Source organism: Malus sylvestris, chromosome 2 (assembly GCF_916048215.2).
Source record: "Malus sylvestris chromosome 2, drMalSylv7.2, whole genome shotgun sequence".
In the NCBI taxonomy this organism is placed as follows: domain Eukaryota; kingdom Viridiplantae; phylum Streptophyta; class Magnoliopsida; order Rosales; family Rosaceae; genus Malus; species Malus sylvestris.
Genome location: NC_062261.1, coordinates 16,240,925 through 16,256,030, shown reverse-complemented (window position 1 = coordinate 16,256,030; position 15,106 = coordinate 16,240,925). Strand labels below are relative to the sequence as shown.

Sequence of the window (15,106 nt, the reverse complement as noted above, 5' to 3'; positions counted from 1 at the left end):
TTTCCTCGACCTATAACAAGCTAGCCCTTGGTTCCAGTCAAGCCGAGCAGCATAAGCCGTGGCCCCTGCCACACCACACTCTCAGTCCATGCCGAGCTGACTCCTGGCCCCTGTTAACCAACATGTCGTACCACCTCTACGACTGCCCCGCGGCAACACTACCCAATAAGAAAACAAGGAAAATTAACTTTTTCTTACATTGGTGCGGTGTGGAGAAGACAAAGAAATCAACAAAAGACGGTTCTTTGCATGGACAAACGAAGAAGAATGCTAGGGGAGGGGAACAAATATCCTTTAGCTTTCTCTTTTTCTTGTAGGGATAAATAATTGCCCTCCGAAGTTGATTTAATCCCCTACTTAAGATAGGCTTAAATAGGCTTTGGAGGCGATTTATTTCCCTTTTCTAAAAGAATCTAATTCCTAGTCCAAGTGAGAATCTACATCAAAGTTGAAGATTTCTACACCTGCTCCCCTCTCTTGCTAGCAGCTCAGCAGGTGTGGGGGCATTTGTGGAGCAAAAAATAATCAAGAAAATTATAGAGGTGACACATGGACTTTTGGGTAAGAAGGATAAAGCTACCCGCGAGGCACACTGGGATTCCCACACTCAATCAGGAAGAGTCAAGGGTGATCAAAATGGTATTTATTTAAATCTCTCTAATCAGTCTTCATCAAATTCTTATTCAAAAGGTAACTCTCAAAATCCTATTTAATTTGGGATTAATTACCATGTTAATTGCAAGATATTATTTCACATAATATATTGCAATTATTCTTCAATTATCACCATATACAGCTGGCCACTCCTCACCCTAAAGGCCAACCACTCCCCTATAAATAGCCCTATTATCCTACTAAAAATCTAAGCCATTTGCTACCCACAAACTCCTAAACACATTCTTTTCAGAATTCTAACTTTGGCATTGGAGATTTTTTGGCCAAAGCCCCTCTTCCCCCCCTCCCCCCAATTCATCATGGGCGCATGAGGCTTTTGACCTTACTCTTAGGTGTTATTATTTTGTAGGTGCATTTTGTCAAAGGAAAAGATGGTGGGAATTTGCTTCCACATGATGCATGGGTTCTTCATGTTGCAGTGGGCGTAAATGTTGGTGGGACAAGCGAGTTTAGTGCAACCTCATTAGGGTGGGTTGTTGCTCTTACACCCTCCAAAACACATTGACCGGTGAGATCGTGGTATGTTGACCTAAAAGCATGTTATTAATGATTAGCCTAACTTGTAGTGACATGTTTGGTACAATATCCAAGTGGATAAGACTATTTCCAAAGGAGATGTCAAATTCTAAGTGGAATGTCATGTAATTAAATTTAAAGGTAGGAGCAAGTTCCAACCGATATGTCAATCCTATGTGGATGAGTTTTCATATATCAAATTTGACATATGAGAAAATGTGATGTCAAATAATTTTTAATTATTTTATTGTATGAATCCTATTAATACACCAATTATAAATCTTGAAATTTTATTTTAATTGATTTCTTTTTAAAATGGGTCCTACAAATATCATTTATAACAAAAAAACATAATAGTTGGAAAAAGCAAAAATCTGACATTGTCACGTCAGCCATCAAATTAACATTTGACATTTCTCTTTTGAGATCTCCATTTTTGAGATCTCCATTGGAGATGCTCGCTTTTCACTCACCCATGCGTTTTGAGTTCGAAACTCCTCACTCTCCTAAATTATGTAATAGTTTCGGATCCTCCACTCTTCCCTTAATAAATAATAAATTAAAAAAATTAAATCATTTACAATCTCACTTACACCCCAAGTATATGGTCTATTTGGATAATACAAATCACTTACATCATCACAGCAAAAAAACCATTTTTGCTATGATTCACAATAACAAAAAAAGGGTAAATTACACTTTCATACCTCAGGTTTGAGGTCTATTTCAATTCCTTACAACATCTTTAAAACATTTCACTTTCATACCTTAAATACTATTTTATTTCAAAATAATACCTCCGTTACATTTTCTATTCATTAATCTGTTAAATGCTAACGTGGCTGCCAAATGTCTGCCATGTGGCAAATAAAATATTTTTTAATTTTTTTTCAAAACTTGAATTTTCTCAACAAAAAAAAAAATTTGAAACCCACATCTGCAAGAAGAAGAAGAAGAAGAAAAATTGTCTCCCCCCCCAGCGACCCACATATGCAGGAAAAAGAAGAAGAACAGCGACCTACATATGCAGGAAGAAGAATAAGAAGAAGGAGGAAGAAAGAAGAAGAGTAAAAAAATTGTCTCTCCCCCCCCCCAACGACCCACATATGTAGGAGGAGGAAGAAGAAGAAGGAGAGGGAGGAAGAAAGAAAAAAAAATTGTCCCCCCCAGCGACCCACATATGCAGGAAGAAGAAGAAGAAGAATAATAATAAAAAATAAAAAAATAAAAAGTTGTCCATCCCCCCCCCCAGCGACCCACAGCGACCCACATATGCAAGAAGAAGAAGAAGAAGAAGAAGAAGAAGAAGAAGAAGAAGAAAGAAAGAAAAAATTGTTCCCCCCCCCAGCGACCCACATATGCAGGAAGAAGAAGCCCCCTTCCCCCACCCCCCTTCGCCCGGCCGGAGACCCTCCTCCCGTCCCCCCTCCTGGCGACCCTTCTCCTGCCCCGGTCCCCCCCCCCCGCCCGGCGACCCTTTTCCCGTCCCCGCTACCCCCGCCTGGCGACCTTTTTCCCGTCCTCCTCCTTCTTCTTCTTCTTCTTCTTCTTCTTCTTGTAGATGTCGGTTTCATTTTTTATTTTTTTTTGAAAAAATTCAGGTTTTTTTTTAAAAAAAATTAAAATTTATTTTATTTGCCAGGTGGCAAACATTTGGCAGCCACATGGCATATATGTGGCAGCCACGTCAGCATTTAACGAATCAATGGATGGAAAATGTAACGGAGGTATTATTTTGAAATAAAATAGTACTTAAGGTATGAAAGTGAAATGTTTTAAAGATGTTGTAAGGAATTGAAATAAACCTCAAACCTGAGGTATGAAAGTGTAATTTACCCTTAAAAAATTCCATTAAAATGATAAAATATTATATTATTTATACAGATTTTTGAAAAATCAATTTAAGAAACAAATTCTTCCATATTTTTCTCTACTGCATAGCATGTGCAGGATAACTAATCATTTTTACAACAAATCCTTCATACATAACCTTCGTTTTCAAGCAAACGTTTTTAACTACTCAAACTAAGGGTAGGTAAACGGGTACAGGAACCGGGGGTAGGGGCAGGTACAGGCCAGTTCCTAATTTTAAAAAAGAGAAACGGGGCAAGGAGGGGCTTTGAGATTTTAGGTTCGGGCCAGTTCCAAAAGTATAGAAAAATAGGTACCTGGACAACATGTTTGCAAAAATACCCCCATGTTGGGTACTGGCTCCCAGGCCTACTTCCTTTTGTTTCCCGTGATAGTTATGAGTCTTACTCTTGAACACTCCACACACACACACACCCCACTTCCCAATGTTTCCCCCCTCCCCCAATCTCTCGAACCTTCTCCCTTATTCCTCTTCTTTGTTTCTTCTTCCACCATTTCTGCAACTCTCCTTCCCGGAGCACAGACACACCACACCCACACCCCATCGAGAAATGATATGCTGTCGCTGCCTTCCTCCCCCACCAATTATTCCGTCTCTTCCTCCGATCTCGACACCAAGGTAACCCATTTCCCTCATTTCTTCCAATTTCGTCAATTTCTTAATTTTGATTTACAAAATTTGTGAAAAGTTGTGAAATTTTGAATCGCAGATCTGGCTTCTGGCACTCCTTGTCCGGGATGAAAATGGTCTTCAACCGGATCTCCCCGTTTGAGTCGTCCAGCTGACCCAAAAAATGTGGCTTCTATAATTTTGGTGGAGGTGCCAGAACTCACCTTTGTAATTATTGTTGGAAAAGGAGCAGTGGACGAGGACGATGATCGGAATGCCGGTGGGGATGGGGTCGACATCGGACACGTTGTTGGCGGAGGCGATTTGGGTGGGGAGGGAGTTGAGGAGGTAGGCGATGGAGGAGGGAGAGTTGTAGAAAGGAGGGAGGGACCAGAAGGTGAGGATCCGTAGGAACCGGCCCGTTTCAAAAGGGCTGGGTTAGGTCCGGATCTTATTTTGAAAAATCCAAAACCCGCCCCACCCCGTGTTATTTACAAACGGGTCGGTCCGGTTCCTTCAATTTTGGGCCCGGCCCGTGCCCACCCCTAACTCAAACTACAAATTCTTTGGAGTATAAATTGTTAGTTCACTAAATGGTATACAACCAATTCCAAATACCATGCACTAATTTATCCCTTTTTGTTGACAATATTACCTCTATTTTCTAATGTCAATATTGGCATTAAAAAAATTTCTATGTATCTCGATATCTTTCTTATACAAAAAGATGATCGTTTTTTTGGACTTAGATAAATTAATTTCAACTATCCATGCATGACCATGATCTTGTCCTATAGTGTGAAGACCGTTTACTGTCCGATATGAAAATCACCATTCAACATGTTGTTATGTGCAAAGAAAAAGAGTAGTGATTTTAACACACTAATTTTTACTTTTTACATATTCTATGTTAATTTAACTTGTTGAGTTTATCTTACTTGTTTAATCTTAATGATTACAAAACAAACAAAAGAAAAGTATCCATAAGGTAAGAAATAGTGTGTAAAATGCATTTTTCAGAAGAAGCGAAAAAAGGCATGAATTTGGCCAGATGCAAAAATATAGATAAATGAAAACGGGAAAGTATTCGCAAGAGGCATGTTATTCGCAGACTCGTCATCTCATAATAGGTGGAAGGTTTCATCTTTTAGTCACATCTCATTTGTTAAAGTGTCGATGTCAATATCAAAATCCAGATACTCATCTCTAATGGAGTTAGCAAATGAATAGTTAAATTTCTTTTGGTAAGCCACATAATCCAGATACACAAATGAGTAGTCAATTGACCATGTAAACTCTGTCCACTCCTCCAAAGTAGGCAACATTGTTTACTTCTACATGCGTATGCAAAACTGGACCCACATATCCATTTATAATAAAATATTTTGCCTACTCATCCCAAGTATACACGCAGGCAAAATTGGACCCTACATATTTACAATATAGTATTTCTTGTGAGGGAAAGAAGACAACATAAAAGTTATGGTAAATGAAACAAAACTATTTAAGCTATAAATCAAACCACAATTTCATATCTCATGTTTTAAAAATTATAATGTCATACATTATCTTACGAATTTGTTGCAATATCTGACATCTGTTAATTTTTCTATTAATTTATCTGTTAAATGCTGACGTGAGCAGAACCCATCCCCTAACCCAACTGAATTAAAAATTTATTAAATATGAAAAAATTAAAATAAATCGTTTAAATATTTTATAAAAAAATATGGAACCCATCCCTACAAACTCATTACCCTCAACCTTTTTCCCAACTCCATAGGTCTCTACCCAACCTTTCTTCCTTCACCACCAAAACCAGAACTCCCTCCCATACCGCTGCCCTCACCCAGGGCCGGCCCAGGCCCAGTGCCACAGGGGCAACTGTCCAGGGCCCCAAAATAAAGAGGGCACCAAAATAAAAAAAAACCCATATAACTAAGTATTAAAAAAAAAAAATTCACAGCCCAAATAGGGGCTGGCAAGAGCCCAAAGGCAACAAAAGGGCCCAGAAAGACCCAGCCGAAAAGAAAAAAAAAAAAAAAAAACAAGACATAACAGGGACCAGTGGTCCCAATCAAACCCTAATCCCTAATATACTCTAACCTTTCCCGATTCCCCACCCACCCACCCACCTCCCTTTTGTTCCCTACATCCCTCACTTTGCCTTCCCTGCCCATCATTTTTCTTTCTTTGAATTATTGGTGCTTTGGTTTGCTCTGCCGTCCCAACTTCTTTGCTACAAGCTTTAATGGTTGCTCCAAACTCTCAAGCATGGAGACAAAATTAGTTTTGAGGTAAATTTTTAAAATTTTAATTCTCAATTTATAATTTAATATAAAATTTTGCAATGCAAGTGATATAGAATTATATAATAAATTGATAATTGATGTATAGAATTATTGTTGTTGATGAATGATGAATTGAATTCTTGACTAATTGATTATTGAATTATTTGATTTCATTTCAAACCCAATTTTAGGTTCAATTTTTATAATATGTTTGACTATGTGTTAGTGTTTTTATAATATACAATGTGTTGGAATGATAATTTTGATAGGAAAATTTTGTTATATCATGTGTAGGTAATTTTTGCAAACAAATTATTGAAGCCATGTCTTTTAGGAAACAACTCTCTGGTAATATGAAAAGAAAAAAAAAGGCAAAGGATAACGAAATTGCCGAAAGTTTAAGAGGATCTCTTAATAAATTTTTCTCTACAAAGAATGAGTCAGTTGAAAATTTGAGAGAAAATAATGTTGGTGAAGAGCCACAAAATGTTATTGGGGAGTCTCATGATCATGAAAATGGTAGTGATTTAGAAGAAAATGTTGGTGATGAGTCTCAAGACCATGAAAATGGTGGTGATGTGGATTTAAATGTTGATGATGATCATATTGGTGTAGAGAAAAATATTGAATCTCCTGAACCTATTTTCCATATAAACATTTATGATCCAAGAGTTTGGGATGGTCTTAATGCAGAAATGAGAAACTTGCTTGTAGAAAATGGGCCAATTCGAGAAACTAATCTCACTTATCCTAAGGACAAACTCTCTAGAAAATTTTCCTCATACTACTATGATCGAAAATTACCAACGGGTGAAATTTATGATAGGAAATGGCTCGTGTACTCAAAAGGCCACATTTTGTTTCCGTATTAAAAAAGGCCACATTTTGAGCTTTCGCACTGGGCACCCAAAAACACAGGACCGGCCCTGCCCTCACCCACCAATCACCACCCTCTCTCCCTGCTGCTCTTCAGCCCAAATTATTCACTACTTATTATTTTACCATTTCAGTCCCCAATTTGGTTAATTTACTCAAACAAATCAAATCCCAGAATTTTGCAAACTGGGTGTGCTATGTTGCTACGCCCCTTTGACACCTTTGCCACCGTCACCAGCAAATCCCCATGCATCCATCTTTCTCTTTCCCTTATGTTTCGAACACACGGTGGCGTGTTCGTTAGTCTTTACACGGACAATCAAGCGAGCATCACCTTGGGCAATGTCACTGGGGACATCTTGGGCAACAATCTTCCTAATCTTCCTAAATTACCAACACCAACAACGCTTAATTTAAATAAATTTTATATAAATCGAACTGATTGAATGAAAATTTTCAGTAAAATCAACAAGAAACATACCTGTTTGTCAGATTTGGGTTTAGATTTGAATTCAGACCTAGCATCATCTTGGGTGACAACACTAGGGACTGATCGTTGCTGCAAGGCTTTGGAGATCTTGAAATCGACAGAGGTGGCTTTGTTGAGGTTCTGGGGTCGAAGGGAAAGCGGGTTCGATCGGGTTTCTGAGGTTGGGTTTGGGGTCCAAGAGAGGAGGCTGGGACGTTTTGGGATTGGAGGTAAGAGAGGAGTTCGAGCTGGGTGGTGCGCTGAGACTACATTCGAGCTGGGTGGTCCAACGAGAGAGGGTGGTGATTGGCGAGTGAGGGCGACTGTGGAAGAGGGGCTCTGGTTTTGGTGGTGAGTGAAGGAAGGTTAAGGGAGATGGGTGGACTAGGGAAGAAGGGTGACGGTGATGGGTTTGTAGGGGTAGGTCCATATTTTTTTAGATAAATATTTAAATGATTTATTTTTTTATTTTTTAATATTTAACTAATTTTTTAATCCAGTTAGGCTAGGGAGTGGGCCCCGCCTCAAGCCACATCAGCATTTGACAGACAAATTAACATAAAAACTGATAGAAGTTTGATATTGCAACAAAAAAAAATACTCTTTTTATTTTTCTATAATACATAGAGAATGAAAATTGAGTATCTGAGAATGTAATAAATAAAAAAACTTAAAATTGTTGTAAACCTATTTAACTGAAGAATTAGAGAGAGACGATAGTAGCAGAGAGAAGAGAGAAGTTGGTGAATTATGATGTGTATATACCTTACTGTGCCTTTATTTGTAGTAGTAAGGAAGGAAAAATCATTGTCTTTCAAGTAATACATTTGAAATAGAACACTATCTAAAACATACTATAGAATCCCAGTAGGATTTATACAATCACATTCCTAACTAAATTAGGATTGCAATACTTCTCTTGAGTGTGTGAATACTCAAACAAAATGTAGCATCAAGTCTTTAGTGACGAAGTTAGTTGATGAAGTCGTTGGTACAATGAGCGAATGCGAGTCTCACATTAAACGCAAGAATGCATAAGTAATAGAACTCATAAAACCTCGCTATAGTAAAATCCAATGTAGGATAAGTCATGGTTTTAGGAGAAGTCATTATTCGAAACATACATTCTATTTTCCTGCATAAGCATTCCATCTGATTCCCGAATCCTAAGGTCTTTCTTTTTCCCTTCACTTCTTAACTGAACCATTTCTTGAATTTCCTCATCCACCATCTGAGCTTCGAGTATACGATCAACCAAAACTGGCCTGACTTGGAAACTAGCAAGAAAGGCTCCACTTCGGTCTTCCAACTCCAACTTTACTCCAGTTGCCTTCAGTTCAGCAAGAAGAGGAACACGACTAGCATATAAGGCATTGAGCCTACCTTGGGGTTTCCTACTCAGTGCATCAGCTACCACATTAGCACGACCCGGATGATATTCAATAGTACAATCATAATCACTTAGCAATTCCATCCACCTTCGCTGACGAAGATTAAGATCATGCTGAGTAAACAAATACTGAAGACTCTTGTGATCCGTGAAGATCTTACACTTCTCACCATACAAATAATGCCTCCAAATCTTCAAGGCAAAAACAATTGCTGCCAATTCAAGATCGTGAGTAGGATAATTCCTTTCATGATTTTTCAATTGTCGAGAGGTATAGGCAATCACTCTATTATGCTGCATCAAAACACATCCCAAACCATTCAATGAAGCATCACTATAAATCTCAAAATTACCGCTATCATTAGGAAGTACCAATACTGGGGCATGAGTGAGGCAATATTTCAATTGCTGGAAACTCCGCTCACAGTTTTCATCCCACTCGAATTTAACATCCTTCCTGGTCAACTTCGTTAACGGCAAAGCAATCATAGAGAAATCCTGAACAAACCGTCGATAATAACCTGCTAAACCAAGAAAACTTCGTACCTCAGTGACGGTTCGAGGTTGCTCCCAATTCTCCACCGCTGCTATCTTTTGAGGATCAACTTGAATTCCTTGAGCCGATACAACATGCCCCAAAAATGCCACTTCAATCAACCAAAACTGACATTTACTGAACTTAGCATACAACTGATGCTTCCTCAATTTCCTTAACACCAAGTTAAGGTGTCGGATATGATCTGCTTTAGATTTAGAGTATACCAGAATATCATCAATAAAAACAATCACAAATTTATCAAGATAGTGCTGGAATACCTCATTCATCAACCTCATAAAAGCTGCAGGTGCATTAGTCAACCCAAACGGCATAACCAGAAATTCATAATGTCCGTATCGAGTTCGGAAAGCCGTCTTAGGTACATCTTCCTCTTTAATCTTCAACTGATAATAACCGGATCTCAAATCAATCTTAGAAAATACACACGCACCTTTCAGCTGATCAAACAAATCGTCGATGCGAGGCAATGGATAACGGTTTTTAATCGTTACCCGATTCAATTGCCTATAATCAATGCATAATCTCAGAGTTCCATCTTTCTTCCTCACAAATAATACCGAAGCACCCCAAGGTGACGAACTAGGCTGAATAAAACCCTTATCAAGTAATTCTTGCAACTGAATTTTCAATTCTCTCAACTCAGCAGGAGCCATTCTATAAGGAGTTAGAGATATAGGGTCAGTACCTGGAAGCAAATCAATAGAGAATTTCACCTCTCCTCGGACCAGTAACACTAAATCCACCACTAGAAGAACTCGAACTTGCTCCACTCTTCTTAAAATTCTGAGTCTTGCGAGGTCCCGGAATAGTAATACCCTTACCTTTATCATCCTTTTTCTGACCGTCATTCTTATCCTCATCATCGTCACGCTCACTGGGAAGATTATCAGAGTCCTCCATCCTGACCAAAATCTCGAAAAACTCATGGCAGTCGGCGCAGGGAAGTGCACTGGCAAAGGTACGCCATTTCTTCTTAGATCCCAACTTGAAACGTCGAAGCATCTCTCCCTGATTACCAGCTGTATCAGGGTCATAGCGAGACAAATCAGTAAACTTTCTGTAGTACTCATGAGTTGTCATATTCTTCTGTTTCAATCGAGTAAATTCCTGTTTCTTGCGATCAATATACTCTGGGGGGACAAATCTTTTCTTGAAATTATCTTTAAATACTTCCCAATCAGATGCCATAGCTGGGGACATAAACTGCGTCTGATTCCTCCACCAACCTGCCGGCTCTCGACCCAAATACCAGGTAGTGGTCTCAACCCACCTATCAGCCGGAAAGTTCCCCTGACTTTGCATTACTTGAAATGTCTTTTCAATATGATCTAGCCATTTCTCTGCCCCCTCGTGACCTTCATTACCCATAAAACGATCCAGTTTCAAATTGTACATGGTCTCCAGAGGTGTCCTCTGAGGTGGGGGAGGAGGACGGATGGCATTCTGAAAAGCCTGGGCCATTGCTTCCCATAACTGAGTGATATCCGGGAAATTAGGTTCAGGAGTACGGCGGGACTCCCTACGCTCTCTACGAGGCGGCATAATTCTGACAGAAAACATAAAAAAATCATTAAAGCATTAACAATTATACAGGACTGCAACCTAAGCTCTGATACCAAATTGACACACCCCGACCCAGAGGATCAAGGCGTGCTGGCCGTCACGTGAGTGTGACATAACCAAGAGTGCGACACGGAAGCAAGACAATAACATACATAAGAAGGAATTCAAGCCAACTCTAGCAGAATAACCTACTAGAATAACAGGACGAGTTAAGATAACACATAAATTCAGAGCATAGGTTTAAGTGCAGTCAAGTAGGACTAAAGTAAAAGTACATCACCCTCAGGTGAGTCCTACATGTCAAGAGTCTGTCAGAAAGCCGGAATAAGACCTCGAGAGCCACCAACCGCTAACTAGAACCTGGAGGGGCGCAAAACAAAATGAGTGGGTCAGTAAAACCAAATAGTTTTCCAAAACAGTTCATTAAAAAACAATTCTAGCCCCTCACCGTAAAAACCTGTATACCTTCCCAGAAAATAGTATATATACATATATATATATATATATATACGCAACATCAAACTCAACTCAATTTCATCAACATAATATCTCAATAATGACATGCCATGCCCAAAATATAATCAGAATACATCAATATCAATCAGGTGAATGATAAATCAACCGGAGACCCTACAATGGTCCTGTACGGCTGATTCTAAAGCTCAACATCCGATCCAACCGGAGTCACCTCGGTGACCTGTACGGTTCAACTCTGCACGTCACTCGGAACTACATATAGTAGTCTGTACGATGACAGGTGTATAATTACGCTCTAGTGCTTCTCTCATCAATCATCAGCGCGCATAACTAAGGTCACCCACTAGTCGGAATCACATCTAGTGATCTGTACGACTAGCATGTCGGAACCCTCACATGGTCTGTACGACATCCACCTACTTGGATCCAAGACGAGCGTGCGGTGTGGTGAATAACAATATAAGCACTATCACCTAGGTGCAGGTCATGAGCTTTCAATGCAATCCATGATAAATAACTCAGCTGAAAATAACTAAACTCACATGGGCGTCCACCGCAACATTTCACATATATATATATATATATCAATTATCAACTAAATATCTCAACAGTTTCATGCATGGAAAATAGATTCGTAATTTTCACATAAACGTATTTTCTGGGAAAAATAGTTGTATATAGGTAATACGAAATTAAAACTGCCCACTCACTGATAAGTCGATGGGTCGTAACCCCCATGGCGTCCCTGGATGCGCTCGTCCTCGGGATACGTGTCACCTATATGCGAAACAACTATAAAAACATTAATTTTAAACACATCACCAATATTTCGAAATAACTTCTCATACGATGCTCAATTTGGGTATATGAATATACCACATCGACCTACTTGACGTCACGGACGTCGAGTAATTTTTAGAAAAATTTTTGGAGGTCCCACGCGCCCCCCACGCGCATCTTCTTCCTCCTTGGCTCGCCGGACTGGTTTTTCCGGCGGCCGGTTTCCGACGAGTTTTAAAACTCTTCATTCTCCTTCGTTTTTCACCCATTTTCTTCGTATTTTATATCAAATTGAAGCCCCAAACATGTAGAATCACGATAGACTAGTTTAAGGCTCTAAAAATCAAGAATTCTCACCGGGAAAATTCCAAGAAATTCGGCCAAACTTGAACCACGTGATCCCGACGTCCAAATCCTTCAAACGAAGTACTCCGAGCCTCCTTGGAACCTCACTAAGCTTACTACAAACTTATAATTCCCTGAAACACAACATTTTACGTTCGCATGAACAGTGATAAAAAATGGAGGTTCGGGTTTCACGTGATTCCGAAGGTTTCACTTCCTAAAACTAGTACCAATCAACTCAGAACGTCAGAAGGATGAAGATGCATACCTTGGATGCCTCGATCCGTCTAGTTTGGAAGGTGTTTGGGTGTGTCCGTACGTTTGGGTGTGAAGAGAGAGAGGGAGTCGGGACGAGGAGAGAGAGAGACACGGGGAAGGGAGGAATAACAGGGAGGTGTATGTGTGTGGTCTAAGATCAAATCCACACCATCCATTTACATCCCTAACCAAACAAACAATCCAACCTTTGAAAATTCTATCCAACTTAATTAATATATCTAATAGGTTAGGAAAAATATGAATATCTAAAACATATCACACACACACCTTAGTAACGTCAAGGGTATTTCCGTCATTTCATACTCTCGATATGAAAATCTCGGGACGGGCTGTGACAACTTTTATTTTACAAAATTTGTTTCATATTTTTTTTTAAATTCCATTTTTCCTATAACTTCTATTTCACAAAATTTGTTTCATTTTATTTTAAATTCTATTTTTCTTCCTATAACTTCTATTTGACAAAATTTGTTTCATATTTTTTTAATTCTATTTTTTCCTATAACTTCATAAGCCATTATACAACATTAAATTAAATTAAGTAACATGAAACAACATTAAATAACATTAACCAACATAAAAATTATACAACATAAAAAAAACATTTAACAACATGAAACTTAAACAACATTTAAGTTGTAGTTTTTAAATAATAAATTATGTTTGGCGCTATGGCCCTTTGGCCCTCGGTTGGAGACGGTTTTTTGTGACAGGGCTAAAACGAGCCCTCTAGCCCTTTGGCCCTCGGTTGGAAACGGAGGCAAATATGGTCATGTACTATTCATTAAAATATTAATATCTTGGAGGGCCAGAGGCTAAAACGAGCCATCTGGCCAGCCCTCGGTTGGAGATGGCTTTACATTGCCCCCACATTTCCTCTCTCCCTTCTTGTGGACCCCAACCCATGTGGTTTCGCAAATCTAATACATCTGCTCCCATACTATTAATATTATTTTTTCTTTTCTTGCAGTTCGGCGTTCAACCATAATCCATGATAATAATAATAATAATATGCCTTCACTTCCTAAAATATGACATTATAAGCGCACCCAACACCCTTCTCCCCCTAATTTCCTTTGCACTGCCAAATCATTGGTTTTGAAATTTCTAGCTTCCATTTCTTTTTCTTTTAGGGTTTATTGGACCTTGGTATTGGACGTACGATCGTGGTGCTTTGTGTTTGTCAGTTTGTCAGTTTCTCACATCCCTTATGAGTTTTGATTCTTGACGTGCTTTGGTTAGTGAACGTGAAATAGTTAGATTCTATTTATTATTAGCAACTGCTGGGTTTGCAGAGTAAAGGACAGACCTTCCCTAAGAGCACTTCCATCGTGTGCTCCAGCCCGAGGGACAGGCATAGGAACAGGGCCAAAGAGCCCGAGTGATGAAGCCCAGCATGTGCTGGCGAGCGAGCCCAAGCAGGCCCGAGTGAGAGGCCAGGCGGGAATCGACAGCCTGAGAGCCTGAAGGCTGTGTGACGTGTGGCTGATGTGCGGCATCGATGCATGCGCCGACCTCGACATCTCCCTGTCCTCCTTCCCCTCATTTGACTTAGATCTACACGCCCAAACCCTCATTTCGAACGAAAAATATCAACTATGCAAAATCAATTTCCAAAAATTAAATTAAACTAAAATTTTCCAATAAAACTACGATTCTAAAACCATCGCATATAGGATCAAATTCGATTGGCAGCAAATAAATCAAATAAGAAATTAAAAAAAAAAAGAATCATCGAATTGAACTCACTATTTTGGAATCATGGCTGGGACTTAGAATGGGTCGCAAGAAATTGGGGCGAAATTCTAGTCCCGGCGAGCAATTGCCGCTATGCGTGATATCTTTGCCGGAGAGACGTAGAGAGAAGGGAAGTGGAAAAGGAAGACGAAGACAAAGATTGGGGAAGAAGGAGAAACCGAGGAGGGAGGGAATGAAAGCATAGACGATGAGAGATGATGATGGTGGAATAAGGGGAAAAAGGTCAAATGAGGGGAAAAAGGGAAAGAGAGATGGAAGGAAGAGAGAGAGAGAGAAAGAGAGAGAGAGAGAGAGAGATGAGGGAGAGAGAGAGAGGAAGAACCGGTCAAATTAGGGGAAAAAAGGAAAGGGAGGGTGATGGGGATGTTTGATGGATTGGGTGAGAAAAGAATATTAATATTTTATTGCCAATTGCCAAGGCTATTCAATGTAGGGGTGGAGATGCAAAAAACAATTACTATTTATTAAAGGTAGTTACTGTTCATTAGGTGGATTAAATAGTGGATAGCCCTAAAGGACCTTAGGCCATCTTCAACAGAGGGCTCGTTTTAGCCCTCTGGCCCTCCAAGATATTAATATTTTAATGAACAGTACATGATCATATTTGCCTCCATTTCCAACCAATGGCAAAAGGGTCATAGGGCTC

General features: G+C 39.4%; 1 long non-coding RNA gene and 1 pseudogene across 1 annotated transcript; both read right to left on the bottom strand.

The window, feature by feature from the left end:
- Positions 1-6,923: 6,923 nt before the first annotated feature.
- LOC126613683 (uncharacterized) lies at positions 6,924-7,581 on the bottom strand (annotated as a pseudogene).
- Positions 7,582-11,093: 3,512 nt separating this feature from the next.
- On the bottom strand, positions 11,094-12,530 carry LOC126613392 (uncharacterized). The gene is made up of 3 exons (XR_007619936.1): positions 12,436-12,530; positions 12,009-12,075; positions 11,094-11,181 (listed from the first exon to the last, which is right to left on the bottom strand). It is a non-coding gene; the product is annotated as an uncharacterized LOC126613392 (long non-coding RNA).
- Between the last annotated feature and the right edge of the window lie 2,576 nt (positions 12,531-15,106).